General features: G+C 49.9%; 1 pseudogene; it reads right to left on the minus strand.

Annotated features, from left to right (window-relative positions):
- Positions 1 to 5939: 5939 nt before the first annotated feature.
- LOC138510693 (long-chain-fatty-acid--CoA ligase ACSBG2-like) overlaps positions 5940 to 15629 on the minus strand; it is a 164226-nt pseudogene continuing 154536 nt past the window's right edge.

Here is a 15629-nt window from a genome sequence, read left to right on the forward strand (position 1 = left end):
CATTTGTTTTACCTTAATCCTAATTGCCATTCCCATCCTCCAGTCCCTCTAAAGACATACGAGTAATAAATGTCCCATTCCTGGAGAGTTCCAGCCACTAGATATACAGGCCGATTCATGGAATTAATGTGTGCTGAAAATTTCTGCGCAAGTGTGCGAAAGCGTGCGAATCACAGCGCAAGTGCGAAAATCGCAGCGAAACCCGCGCACATCGATTCATGGAAGTCCGTGCGCGTGTAAATCCATGGATGTGCACTGAAATCCTGCGTGGCGCACGCGGGTGCACACTTCACCAAACAGCGTGCGCTATGTGCACAGCGAAAGCGTACATAGCACGGCGCACACAACAAAAGTAGGCAGAACACGGGGTTTAACACGCGGAATGGGGAACAACGCGTGAAAATGTGGGCGTAACGGGGAAAGTACAGGAGGCAAATGCACGGAACGTCCACACGCGCGCCTACAACACGTATTCATGGAATCGAACAGGGCTAACGCGTGCGTCAAAAAAGACACGCTAATCCGGAAACACGTACGCCAGCAGGAAGCAGGCATACGCAGACCCGCACAGCATAAAAGTGGGCGCAAACAACAAACAAGCTCAGACGCTACGATGAATATACCGTTCCTCGCAGCAGTGGTCATGGGATACCGCAGGAGGAGGAGGTGGATAGTCAGGTCCAGAATTTTTACACCCAGAACCAGCCTTTTTGGGATGCCTGATGACCAGGTGTATGGGAGGTACAGGTTTCCACCTCACTTAATACTCGACCTGGTGAGTGAGTGGGAGGATGACCTCACATCACCCACCCTGTGCTCCCAAGCACTGAGCCCCCTGGAAAAGGTGCTTAATGTACTGCACTTCTTGGCCACTGGATCATTTCAGCGGACAAGTGCCAAAGTGGGGGGAGTGTCACAGGCCACGCAGTCACGCTGCCTACACCAGGTGTTGGCCATCATGACTGCACGCCGATCTGTCCGCAGGCACATATACCTGCCCAGAACACCTGCAGAAAGGCAGGCTGCCGTCCAGGATTTTTACGTGGTGGCACACTTCCCCAAAGTGCTAGGTGCCATTGATTGCACCCATGTGGCTCTACTTCCCCCCAGGGCATCTGAGCACATCTATAGAAACCGCAAGCACTGGCATTCCATCAACGTGCAGGTAGTATGTGATGCCAAGGGAATCATCACCTCAGGATATGCCAACTATTCAGGGTCCACCCATGACAGTTTCATTTAAAGAATGTTAACCCTAAGCCGGGACATAGCAGCTGGGCGGCATGGCAATACATGGCTGCTTGGTGAGTATAAATGCCACTGCACATGCATGCATGTCAGATACTGATTAATGTCACAACCCCACGAATGATACCCATCATCACCTCCCCAGGGGACAGTGTCTACCCTCTGAGCACCCACATGATGATGCCAATTCGGAACCCCACCACACCACCCATGGTAAGATACAACACAGCCCATATTGTAACCCGGGGCATAGTGGAGCGCACATTCGGATTGCTCAAGACACGCTTTCGCTCCCTAGACCGCTCTGGTGGGCAGCTGCTATACGCTCCCCCAGTAGTGTCCAGGATCATAGTGGCAGCATGTGTCCTGCACAACGTTGCAACACGTCGGAGCCTGCCGGTGGACATGGTGGTTATCCCACATCCCCAACCACATGCACGGCCGCTGCGCATGGGAGGTGAAAGGGCACGTGGTGAGGCAGCCCGTACGCAGCTGGTGGCTAAATACTTCACCAAATATCACACCCCTGTGGAGTGCGCACAGCCCTGACACATACCAGCTGACAATCAATGATGATGACATAAGGGACAGTCTACTGTCACAACCATACCAGCCTGAGATTGGTCATCTGGAAGTGTAACATTGTGTGCATCCCTACCTACCGAAAGACAACCAATGCTGTGTCACTAAAAGACATACATCAATGCTGCATGAATGATCACCCCCTTGAAAAATACAACATTAAAATAGCGCCATGTCACCCAACCCCTACCCATCTCCGCCACCCAACACACCATGGCATGTCATAAGCAAACAAAGGAATGCACAAAACTTGACACAAGTGTCACAAAGTGCACTGTCCCAAATGGAAACTGGCCACAGACAATATGCTGCCAGTAATCAATAACAAACAGCACACATGAACAAATACTCACCAGCAATACAATACAGCAACACAGCATGAAACATTGCAAAAACATGACAGTACAAAGTCAAAGTAGTGGTAGTCATGCAACCTGAATAAGCCAGCACATCGTCCCACTTCAAACTGGATAGTGTTGCTGCCACTCAAATTTGTCAGTGTACTGCATACAACATGAACTGCATCTGCAAAGGAGACGGCCTTGTGAAGACATGAAGAAGGTACCTGTGAATAACGAGGAAGGCATGGATGCACAAGCATTTATCAATACACCATGCAGTGTTCAATACAACAACAATACCCACTAGGGATGTACACACAGTATTGACTACAGACTGCCCACACAGCTCATGGGAGCCCAATGTCACTGTGTAAGTCACTGTCACTTGGTCACACCCTTTGCAAGCCCATGGAAACGGGAAGCAGGAGGGGTGTGTGTGTCAGGAACCCAAGCATCTAACCCAAACTCAGGACAAGCCTGCATGTGCCCAGCCGGAATACACAGTGGATGCCCACGGGAGCCACACAAGGCAACACACTGTAAAAAAAAAAAGAGAAATCAAAAATGGCCATGTGGGGGCGGGAGGGAGGCCACCCAGGAGGTTCGAGGACAGGGTGCACACCAACACCCACCTGCGTGGATGTTGCGAGAAAAAAAAATACCTCCATGGGAGCAAGCATGCAGGTCTGGAAGGTCTGATTCTGGAGGATTATAGTGCAGAGATCCCCATGCAGCACCTCACGGGTTGCCTGCATTTCTGCACGCATGGCCTCGCGTGATGCCCGGATCTCCTCACAGGTTGCCTGCAGCTCAGCTGAGAGCGAACGTGTGAGCTGCTCCAGCTGCTGTTCTGCCCTAACATTTCGGGAAGCTGCAAGTTCAAGCAGACTCTCCCTGAGTTTATGGAGTTCTACCCTCAGGGCTTCCCTTTGGCCCTGTGACTCTATTGATATGGCTTCGCGCAGAGTCTCCAGTGCCGCCCGTCGGTCCTTTTGGACGCCAACATGTCTTCCCTGTGTGATTGGAAAATGGAGTCTGTTGCCTTCTGTTGTTGCTCCATCTGCCTTTCATGGGGGATAATGGAAGTGGCCACCCTCTCCATTTCCTGAGCCATCATTTCATCTGATGCTGCCTGTTGGGTTGCCATACCGTACATGGAGTTTTCCCATACAGTATTGCCTGGTGGCGCATGGCCACCGCGTCGGCGGGCACCACACCTGTTTGGGGCAAGGCGATCTGCACCTTGCTGTGCTGGCACTGCCTGAGGCTGCAGGACTGCATTCCCCCTCTGATCTGCTGGCCCAGGAACAGATTCAGATGTTGTGGAGTGTGACCCTGCATCCGTAACTGCCAAAGGCGGACCTACCAACACTGACATCCCCATAGAGGGTTCTACCCCTAGTGCAGGTGGGTTGGACAGAACATAATCCCTGTCAGAAGCACTTACCTGCGACAGCACATTAGTCTCATCATCCGACTCAGCACGTGAATAGAGGTCTGGGGAGGTGCACCCAGAGACATCCCTGGACAATATGGTCTGCAGTAACAAAGGGTTTTCAACCACCACCACATCACATCCTCCACTGGTGCCTGGTCGTGGCTGAGATTCCTCCTGGGTCTGCACCATCTCCGCAACCTCACCAGCTTCAAGTGCGTCATTGTTAGGGAGAATTCTCTGTTTAGTCTGAATTTCCTAACCTAGTGAGTCCCCCAGCAGCTTTGCTGGATCTCTGGAGTTTTTTTTTTCATCCTGCAAGAGTGAGACTCTTTTTCTCCCACTCTTGGACATGAATGTGGTTGATTCCTTTGAATATCAATGTGTTCTATGGGCTATGGGGTCTTTTACTCCATAGGGCCTCATGTGTTTTGCTATGTGTGTTACACAGCACCCTCCGTGCCGTAACACTGGGGTGTCCTAGGTGACCCCCACCATAGACTCCATACCCTGGGACTGACTACTGTCTCCAAGGGCATGTAAAGTCACCATTGGCTTTACTAGACCTAAATTTACTAACAGAACTAGTACAAACCATCCTATTGTGGACGTACTGGTAGGGGTAATTCGATTACTCCTGGGTCTGTTATTCGAGGGGGCACTGTCCCGTCCGCCCTCGTCGAGTTTTGGCTGGTGGCAGTGGAAACTACTTTTTATATTCGACCCCGAATATATTCCTATGGGATTCTTCCCATTGTTTGAGGCTAATACTTTTTCACATTGGTCTCTAACATACCACCGGTTTATTCATCTTAAATAAATCCACCGGTTGGTATTTTCTGCCAGAACTCGGTTTTTAAAATGGCATATGTATCCGCCTCTGTAACTCCGAACCAAAGGTTGAGCCCTTTGTTCCACTTTTGGCGGGCTTCTACACAGAAGCCCTCCAGAGTGGTGCCATTCTGTCTGGGTACTACAGGGGGTGTGGGAGGGGGTTTAGGCACCCTGGACTGAGTTGCCTTGCCAACTCAAGTCACACTCTGGTGTGATTGGCCCAAGTGGTGAGCCGCCCCGCTCACCACTTAGCATGTTTGAGTGACAGCTAGGCTGAATGAATGGGGGTTTTCTGCATAAAAGCAGGGCTTTTGGGACTGGGACTTCAGACGTCGCCACAGGACCTAAGAATCCGACGAGGGTAAAGCTGAGCCGACCTGCAACGACAACACCTCCGGTGGAGCCCTGCTGAACCGACTCACCACTTTCCAACGACAGAGGAGATCTCCCTGCTGGAGAGTCTTCTTCCCTTGGCTGGTGGGAACAACCGGGCCCTTGCTTTTTCTTCGCTTCCAGGACGTAGTGGTCGAATTGCCCGTGCTTAGCACCCAGGCAACCAGATAGCCACTAACCACTGTACCGCGACCAAAAGGTGGTGCCTTGTGATGGAGCACTCCGCGGCTGGTCTCTTCCCTGGTGGTGCAACGATCTTCAACTTTCCTCGACGACGAGATCATCTCATCTTCTGGCAAAGCCCCGACTTGCATCCACCACCAGGAACAACTGCCCCCGCCGGAGCTGTCTCTTCACTTTCAAGGTACCGTGTCCGCCTGGCTTCCCTTGTGACGGTTAGCCTGAGGTGTCTTAAATCCTTACCTTTCCACTGGGTCGCCTCCAGACCTTCTTAACGTTTTGTTCTAAACTGGTCCAACCTTTCTGTGACAATTTGCTACAAAGACTTGAAGTGCATTTCCACTGTGATACTTTTGGGACATACCGCCTTGCCTCTCTCCGAGTGGGCCTGGCCGCTGAACTTTGTAATCTACAGTAGACCCTGCCTTGCTTGTCTCGCATTTGCTTCGTAAAAGTGTTGGTACCTGGTACCGAGTTGGTTTCATAACCTGCCTTTTCTCTCCCGTTCTAACGAATATTAGAGTGCCATCTAGGTTAAAGCATTCACCTCTGTCTGCAAATAAGTGGTGCCGTTGAACCTAGACTTGTCGAAATATTGTTAGGGGATTGATATACTTATAGTAATTGTGATTGAAGTTGTTTGCCGTAATAGTGCCAGTATGTTTTTCATAGATGTGTTTTTAAATAAATAATTATATATATTTACACCCAAGCTCTGATCAGAGTCTGCTTGTTCTACTGTGTAAATTGCCCTATCTTGTATACTCCAAATACTGCCTAACTCATCTTGAGAGAAGTCTGACTGCTCAGCCACAGCTACCGGGTAAATCTGGGTGGTACAGAGTGCTACCAATTGGGTTTACTGCTAACTCCTGTAGACTTAAACTTTTTGCAGTGGTCCCAGAGGGAACTGCACAGGTTTCTGCCTAAAAGTCATCAGCTGCAAAAACATGAAATACAACAAATGGAAACAGGCATGAGCACCATAGCACACACATAGGCCTGACAAGACAGAGATCCTGTACATGGTTTACATATGTCCCACATGACTATAACCCTGGCATGCATGCACTGTCAATGAGTTGGAAGGGGAGTCAAAAAGGCAGACACAGAGGACAACAAGATAGAAAAGCAACACATTTGCTGCATGATGGGTAGCACTGGCATCACACATTTGCCTGTGAGTGGCATGTCCAATACACATACATGACACATGCCAGCACACAGATGGCATGTAGCATGGCCATGGTAAATTAGACAACTACAGTGATATGTCAGTGAATGAGTACTGTCACCCATCCATGTGAGATGGACATGATGAGATGAAAAATGCTAAATAGTGTGGCAAAATATGCATGTGCCACACACTGCAACACATCCAGTGTGCAATAATATAGTGATTGTAGGCAGATGTACACATCAATGGTTGGTCACTTTAACATGACAGGAAACAACTATCATGTTCCACATGCAAACAGGACCTAAGAATAAATGTGAGCAGGCCAATACTCTATCGCCCTGAATGGTCTAATCATTCACATAACCAGGTAATAATTGTGGCCCAATGTGGGGTGTAAACAATGACAGAAGCATGTCACATATGTGGCATTAGGGCTGAAAAATTGGTTGCAAAAATGGGTGAATTGAAACAATCAGCCTGAATGAACACTGAAAAAATCAGAACAATGTTGTTGCAAGATGACAGTTCAAGGGCAACTGCAGTAATGTGGGGATAATTGGCTACTGTGGGCAGAAGGGATACTGTCATACCCAAATCCAAGGCACGTGAATGTATTGGAGGAAGCACATGGGTGACCCATACCACTCAGGAGTACACACCCTCACCTGGCACTCAATGAGAACCCGTCACCCAAACAACATACACATGGATTACACACACATGCATGGGCACTCACCGGACAATGCGTCGTAATCAGGTAGGTCTCCCACGCCTTGGATCTGTTCCTCTGTGATGAAGGTTCCAGCAACAGACTCATGTTCAGTGAGTTGGTTGTCCTCTGGTGGAGACCCACCGCCAGTCACCAGAGTAGAGGCATGATTTGAGGCCAGCTTGTTCTTTGCTCTGCGTTTCAGGTCATTCCACCGCTTGTAGCAATCATCAGCTGTGCGCCTCACAAATCCAAGGGCACTTATGTGGTCCGCAATGGTCTGCCAGTGTTCCCTACGTTGACCAGGTGCGGTCTTGCACCCTGCAGTCACCACCATTTCGTGGCTATGTGCCGATACATAGGCCACAAGTGCATCAAGTACGGCGTCATTAAAGCTATGCTACCTTGACGTGCCAGAGTGTGTAGCCGTGTCTGGGGTCTCAGCCTGTAGTGCCAGAGCACCCTTCTTTCTCTTTTTCAAAGGTGGTGCGGATCCTGAGTGGCTTACACCGCTCTGGTCAGTAGGGGCAGAAGCGCCGGTGGACTGTGTACTAGGAGTGTGAGAAGGCACAATGACCATAGGTCTTGGTGCAGGCATTGGCAGCAGGGTGATGTTGGCAGGGGCAACGTCAGTTTGATGGACCTGGACCGACACTGTCCCCGCTGGGAGACTCAGAGCTGGGGTGGATAGAGCTGCAGCTGCCCCTGCAGCCTCCCCACCCTGCCTACTTGGGGCAGCAGATGACATTGCTGCCCCAGATCCACGTGGCCTGGTGACAACAACTTGCACCGCCACACGTGGCTTAGACTTGCTGACCTGGTAGTCAGCCTGGGAGTCATCCTGTGCCAGTTCAGGTGCCACAATGGGCCGGTCCAACAAGGGCTGAGCTGGGATGTTGTCAGCTATGTTTCCCACAACCATGGGGGAGGTGGGGCATGGGTGTCCCTGATTGGGCCTCCACACATGGGGGTCTAGGGGCACCCTGCAAATCCTGGCCACATCCCCTACCGCGCCCACTACGCCCACCTTTTGAAGGTCGGCCACCTTTGCCTCCCTTACCGCTTGGTCGCCTCCCAACCATGGCACTGATGTTGTTGTGCGTATGGGAGTAGCAGTAAACTATTGTCCTGGGCAATTGGGGGTGAAAGGGGTAGGGTACTAGATCGAATTCGTACCCTAGTGCTCTAGCAAGGCTGTCTGTGACCCCTGGAGGAAGATGACGGGTCATGCAACGCACAGGCACCCCGAAAACAAAAATGAGCGTGCACGCAACCCCTCGCAGACCACGTGCGTGGAAAAATGAACCCGCACTACGCTGTGGCACCCAGAAACACAAAAATAAGCGTACGCGTAATACACGCAGCCTACAATGACCTCTGAAGGGGTACGCGACACACGGGGCAAGCACAGTTGGTAAATACGTGCGCAGCTCACCGTACGCCTGGAAAAAGAACGTGAAAAAGACACGCGTGTGCACCAAAAGAAGAATTGTACGCTGTCTGAGGAAACAGGACAAAGGAAGAAGTGAACACTGTTTGAGGAAACAGGCCCAACAAAAAAATAGAACGCTGTCAGAGGTAACAGGGAGTACGAACTTGAAACGCTGTGAAGTAATCGCGTGTGAACCGACAAGAAGTACAAAATTCACCCACTCGCTCTCCACAAAAAGCACGTACAAGAAAATGGCATCCTACACGTACCTTTTAAATGGGCCCACACGTACAACGTCACTTACGCGTGTACGCGCCTCGGACGTGCAGTTTTTGCACGTGTACAATGAACATGCACCTGTGTTAAGGGAAACGCCCTTGCGCGTCATGTCACAGACGCGCTTACGCGCTAAGGGCCTTTCCTTGAATTACACACTGACGTGCAATTTTTTCACGTGCCAAATCACTCCGTATCAAGCTGGACATGCAATAACACATGGAAGACCACGCTCCTGCCCAGAAGGCCGAATTACTGCCCCCCAGAGCCCTGAGCACGCTCCCACCTGCCATCTGCTGCTGCCTGCCTGCCTGCTGCCCACGTGCCCTGCTATTTGGTGCCTGCACGTCAGCCAGGTTTCCAGTTGCTGTGTCCACCCCTGCTGGAACAGAGACTCCCGACTGGGATAGCATCGCTCCACACCCAAGCCCCAGGACCCAGTTGCCCACCCACACCTGCCTTGGGGGTCACCATGTCGGGGCAAACACCATCTGAGACCACTGGCGACCCCCAGCCAGAGAGGCAGAGGGCCACCAGCTTCAGTGAGAAGGAAGTTGGTGTCCTGGTGGAGCATGTCCTGGGGCATTTTGATGCCCTCTTCGGAACATCACACGCAAACGAGGAAGGACCGGATAGGATCTGGGACGAGGTAGTGGTTGCCATCAACGAGGAGGGGGTGGCAACCCGCGACATCAAGCACATCAAGAAACGCTGGGAGGACTTCAGGTCCAGGACCCTCTACAAGGCCCGGCGCCTCGCGGAGGGGGGCCGGGTCAACATGAGTGACATCCAGATGAGGGTCCTGGAACGCGTATGCCCAGCGCTCCACGGCCAGATCCTTCAGAAGAAGACCCGTCTGGAGTTGAGCGGTAAGTGGCCAAGCATTGCTGTGTGAGACAAGGCATGTTGTAGTGTGCTGGTAGTCTGATACTTGCCTGTATGTGTGACATAGGCCATGTATGGATGTGTGTGTGCAGGTACATCATGGTCATGCATGTGAGACCAGTAATGTGTGAATGTAAGTGTTACAATGCAAAATGGGGAGCTGTATGCGGAATGCACACATGAAAGCATGCCAGTCTCTGTTCTTGGACATGGAGGGGGTGTGAGGGATGGGTGCTGCTGTCATGTACATGTATGGTGCACATGTGTGTGTGTCTGAGAAGTGTGTGTGTGACTTTGAAACGCCATGAATGCATGACACATGTCCGTGATGATGTGTACATTCACTCATGCAGTGCGGTCACCGTTGTATCCACTGTGTCTATCCACTGTGTCTGTGGTGTACAAGCCATGATGCATGACCCTCCGGTGATGTGTGTGCATGGGATCAGTGTGAGCCATGATGCATGTGAGTTTAAAGGCAACAGTTTGGTTAATAGAGGCCCTTGTACATGGATGCTGATGTTGATTGCAGGTGCGATGCCTGTTTCTGCATGTGTGTTGCATGCATTCACCCATGTGTTGTTGTCATGATCTCTGCTTCCAAAAGGCCAGGACTTACCCAACTCCCTTGGAAGCAGACCCATAACCCAGGTTCCGAGTGCCAGCCAGTCCCAATTGGGACCTTTTGGACCCTGTCCTGGCGCCAGTGGCGCCAGGCTCATAAATATGCCCAGTCCCAGCGCTGCAAGCGCCGGGCTCATAATGCTTGGGTGGACTTACCTGCAGCAGACCATGCTGCTTACTTACCTGCCAGTTGAACCCCTGATCCTCTTCTGTTTGGGACTACTTTTCCTGTTGGGTGGGGCAGGAGCCACTCCCTAGGTTCAGAACACTGGAACTCTTCTGGAAAGCAGGAACTCTTTTCTTACCTAGGCGTGGCTGTGGAAGGAGACACCTAAGCACTACAGGAGGCTATTTAAACCACACCCGATGGATGAATCTTGCTTTGCGTTATTCTGCATCCTCTGCAGCAGAACGCTCATCGTGTCTTCTGCATCTGATCCTGGGCCTAAAGGAAAAAGGCTTACCATCCTGAATCCAGTCTTCAGCAACATCTATAAAGACAAGAAAGAACAGGTTAGCACTACGGTCTTCAGTGACAGCGCATCTCTTACCTGGTCCATCGGCTGTCATCAACGCCTCGCGCAGCATTCCTGCATCTGAAAGACAAAAGCTTACCAACTCTTCGCACGCTCCGGAGGCCTTCGGCGCTGCATCCCGCATCTGTAAGACAAAAGAAGGTGCGTTAAAAGACATTGGGTAACTTTAAATACTCACGTGCCATTACTCCATCCACGCCGAACTCAGTGGGCATTCCGGCATCCTTCAGCAGCTCCGAACTGGTACCTGCAAAATAAAAGGACAGTTAGTGCGCATCGTGAAGCAAGCAACAAGCGCTTACTTACGCGCTTCCAGGCGCTTCTATTCCGCATACGGGTCCATCCTCAACTCACTTCAGCCAGTCAACCGCCATCGCCGGAACCCTGCAAAATAAGAGACAGCATTACAAAAGACTTTTAAAGACATTTGAAATATTCGGAACTCACCGTTCGTGAAGTAAACGACGGACAGCAGTCCTCTGAAGTCAAGAGGCCTGCGCTACCTATCCAGTGAAGAAACTGGTTACAGCACCCTGCCCCGAGGCAGATGGAGAGCTCGGCGTTCACTTACCTAAGGTGAGAGCGTTAACCTTTGGGGTTCTACAGGAGAGGAGAAAAGGAAAGAGATAGGGACACCCCAATAACCCCAGTTCATTAATCCCATATTTTCTATCTGCAGACATCTTACTCTTCGAGTCAGGCATACAGTGCACAGAGGTCCAGCCCAAAGAGCCAACCGGGTGGTGCACATCACTTTTGAAGATACGGTAGTCGCCCAATCAAGACCGGCGCCTCTGCGAGAATCAGGTGAGCGTTACAGAACGCGAAGCCTACCGCAAAACTCTCGCCCAGGCGCTATGGAAACCTAGCCCGGTTACTTGGGGAACTAAGGGCAGAAGTGCATGCAGCTCGTCAGGAAACGAATGCTCTAAGAAGGGAACTAATTATTTCCAAGGAGCAAACAGACGATCTTGCTAGACAATTGCTACAGTCACAAGCCGGACAGACCCCGTTACCCGCATCAGGGGCAAATCTTCCTTCAATATCCCCTATGAATCCAGTGTAGATCAACCTACCTGGGAATGTACCTCTGGCTCCGCCCGAACGATTTTCTGGTGACCCAAAGAGGTTTGCAGTATTTATCAATCAGTGCCGGTTGCATTTTTTATGCCGGCCAGCAGCCTTTCCAACTGATCAAGCTAAAGTAGCTTTTGTGCTTTCGTACCTTAGTGGCAATGCAGCAGACTGGTCGATCCCTCTAGTTAATCAAGATGATCCGGTTCTCCATGATTTTCAAGCCTTTCAGCTTAGTATGGAAAAACTGTTCGCAAGACATTCACAGGGGCAGGCCTTGGACAATGAGCTTCTTTCGTTGCGACAGGGTAATCAAGACCTTTTGGCTTATATTGCATCTTTCAACAGACTAATAGTGGAAACTCAATGGCCTGAGGACAAAAGGATTACGCTGTTTTATAGAGGTCTACGTGGAGAGCTCAAAGACGTTTTAGCCCAAGTAGTGAATCCCCCACAAGACTGTTCGGATTATATAGACTTAGTCGTTCAAATAGATCACAGACTGCAGAACAGGAAGGCCGATCGTTCCAAGTTTGATGCTCGAGTATTTTCCAAACGACAAACTCCTTCCAAAGGAGTAGACTCCGGGGAACCCATGCAAATAGGGGGCCTGAAAGGACCACTAACACAAAAGGAGCGGGAAAGGAGAAAACAGTTGCAATTATGCCTCTATTGCGGAAACTCAGGGCACTTTCTTCGAGACTGTCCGGTGAAACCAGCCAAGAAGGCGGTAGGAGCTGCAGTTACCAAGGTCACAAACTCTGAGCAGGGAAACGACCTCGCCCGACAAGAATAGAGGTCCTCTTGCCGAGCGTTAAAACCAGTTCCGTGACCTCGCATTTCGTGATACCTATGGTCCTCATTAGCCCTGATCATCCAGATCGATTACATGCGATTGAAGCTTACGTCGACAGCGGTGCCACCGGCAATTATGTGGATCAGGAAATGGTTTTGAGGATGAATCTAACTCTTTGTCCCAAGGCTGTAAAGCACGTCATTACTACGGTGGATGGTACGGAGATAGCCTCCGGACCAGTAACGCATACCACTCAAGAAGTGACGCTAGTAAGTCAAGATGGACACCATGAGAAGATCGTGTTCGATGTGATCAAGGCCCCTCAGTTCCAGATTATTCTAGGGATACCTTGGTTAGAGAAACACAATCCTCGGATCGATTGGCGAGCAAGAACGGTTCAGTTCCCAGAATGTGTCTCTACTTGTCACCCTCCACCTGGTGTTGCTCTAGCAGCAATTTCTTCGGAGACTCCCCAGTTACCTCCCGAATACCTAGAATTCCAAGATGTTTTCCGGAAGGATCAGGCTAACTCTCTACCTCCTCATAGGTCCTATGACTGCCAGATAGACCTGATACCTGGATCTACTCCTCCGTGTAGCAGAACTTATGCCCTCACCGAGCCTGAGAACCTTCACCTCCGACAATACCTGGATCAATACCTAGCGAATGGGTTTATTCGTCCTTCTAAGTCCCCTGCTTCTTCAGCTTTGTTCTTCGTTCCAAAAAAAGAAGGGGACCATAGAACTTGTATAGATTACCGCGCCCTGAACCAGATCACCGTTAAGAATAGATATCCGTTACCTTTAATCCCTGAACTCCTGGACCAAGTCAGAAGAGCATGCATATATACAAAGCTGGATCTTAGAGGAGCCTACCACTTGGTACGAGTAAAAGAGGGCGATGAACGGAAGACGGCCTTCCGCACCAAGTATGGGCTATTTGAATATCAGGTCATGCCCTTCGGGCTTTGCAATGCCCCGGCCGCCTTTCAATATTTTATGAACGATGTCCTCAGAGAACTCATAGATGTATGTGTTGTCGTTTACATTGACGACATCCTCGTTTATTCTTCATCGGAATCTGAACATCGGAAACACGTGAAAATGGTCCTCGAGAGGTTGCGTCAACACAGACTTTTCGCTAAGTTGGAAAAATGTGTCTTCAACGTGACTGAAGCTGAATTCTTGGGATTCATATTATCACCTACCGGAGTGCGTATGGATTCAAGGAAGGTCGATGCAATTCTCAAATGGCCATCACCATCCTCCGTAAAAGGGGTTCAAAGCATGTTAGGCTTCGCCAACTTTTACCGCAGGTTTATCCCCGAATTCTCTCGAATAGTCCAGCCCATCACCACCTTGTTAAAGAAAAACAAACGTTTTGAATGGTCTACCGAGGCGGAACAAGCTTTCCAGAATTTGAAGACAAAATTTATCTCTGCACCAATTCTAAAACATCCTCGCCCCGAACTCCCCTACATCGTTGAAACTGATGCTTCGAGCCTTGCCATGGGGGCAGTTCTATCACAGAAGGACCCAGTAACCAATCAGTTACATCCCGTGGCATTCTGGTCTCGCAAATTCTCGCCTCCTGAGATCAATTACACTATTACTGATAAGGAACTTCTGGCTATCAAGTCTGCCTTTAAGGCTTGGCGGCATTATCTTCTGGGGGCCCGACACACCGTTACTGTGATTACGGATCGCCGAAACCTGCAATATTTGAAAACCGCAAAAGCCCAATCCTCTAGACAACTCCGTTGGGCACTATTCTTTGCCGAGTTTGACTTCATAATTACCTATCGACCTGGTACAAAAAACGGTAAAGCTGATGCCCTTTCTCGGATGGGAGTGGAGGAACATTTGACAAACCCTAAACCTGTACCTATCATTCCCGAACAAAGAGTTCTGTGTGTAATAACCACACAATCCATAGAGGAAATTAAGGATAAAACCAGGCAACTTATAACTCCAGCAGAAATACAGAATTGGCATCTGCAGGGAAAGGACTTTGCAGTAAAGGACAACTTATTGTATTTCCAAGAACGATTATACCTGCCCAGCACAGATTTACAGAAAAAGGTGATCTCTTGTTATCACGAGTCTCTAATGGAAGGACATCCCGGTATGGCCAAAACCTCAGAAAAGATCAAGCGCTACTTCTGGTGGCCGTCTTGGAAAAAAGATATCAGAGACTTTATAATGTCCTGTGGAGTATGCGCCCAAAACAAGAGTCAAAAGGAAAGACCAGCCGGCCTCTTACGCCCTATTGACATCCCACCTCGCCCTTGGCATACGCTTTCTATGGACTTCATCACCGACCTACCTCCATGCTCCCGATACAATACGATCCTGGTAATCGTGGACTTATTCTCCAAGATGGCGCATTTCATTCCATTCAAAGGCTTGCCAACCGCAACAACTCTGGCCCGAGAATTTCTCGAAAACATTGTCCGACTGCACGGTTTTCCTTCAGTGCTAATTTCGGATCGAGGTAGTCAATTTATTTCTCATTTTTGGCGAAGTTGTTGTCGGTCGGCTCAAATTGATGTGAGATTATCGACCAGTCACCACCCTCAAACCAACGGACAAACCGAGAGGACCAATCAAACTCTGGAACAGTATTTACGCTGCATGCTGCAACAAACTGAAAAAACTTGGAAAGATATCCTTTGGATAGCCGAATATGCCTACAACAACTCTGTCCACTCAGGAACTGGGAAAACCCCGTTTTTTCTTTTAAACGGCTGTCACCCTCGAACCTCAGAGTTGGATCCACCCCAAGATCTTGGAACACCAGCAGTAGACTACCTGCACTCTACAATCACCCACGCTTTTAAGGAAGCCGTTTCTCACCTTCAAAGGGCTAAGGAACAATACAAGAAAGGAGCAGATCAACACCGGAAGGAAGCCCCCCAATATCAAGTAGGAGATCAAGTCTGGTTATCCACCAAATATCTACCTCTAAAAGGACCACGCACGTTCAACCCAAGATACCTTGGTCCCTATTCCATCACTACCATAGTAAACCCAGTATCGGTCAAGTTGGACTTGCCCCCTCACATGAAGATACATCCGGTCTTCCACGTCTCTTTTAAAACCCGT

The sequence above is a fragment of the Ambystoma mexicanum genome, chromosome 6p, assembly GCF_040938575.1.
Source record: "Ambystoma mexicanum isolate Mex_15411 chromosome 6p, UKY_AmexF1_1, whole genome shotgun sequence".
NCBI classification, from domain to species: Eukaryota; Metazoa; Chordata; class Amphibia; order Caudata; family Ambystomatidae; genus Ambystoma; species Ambystoma mexicanum.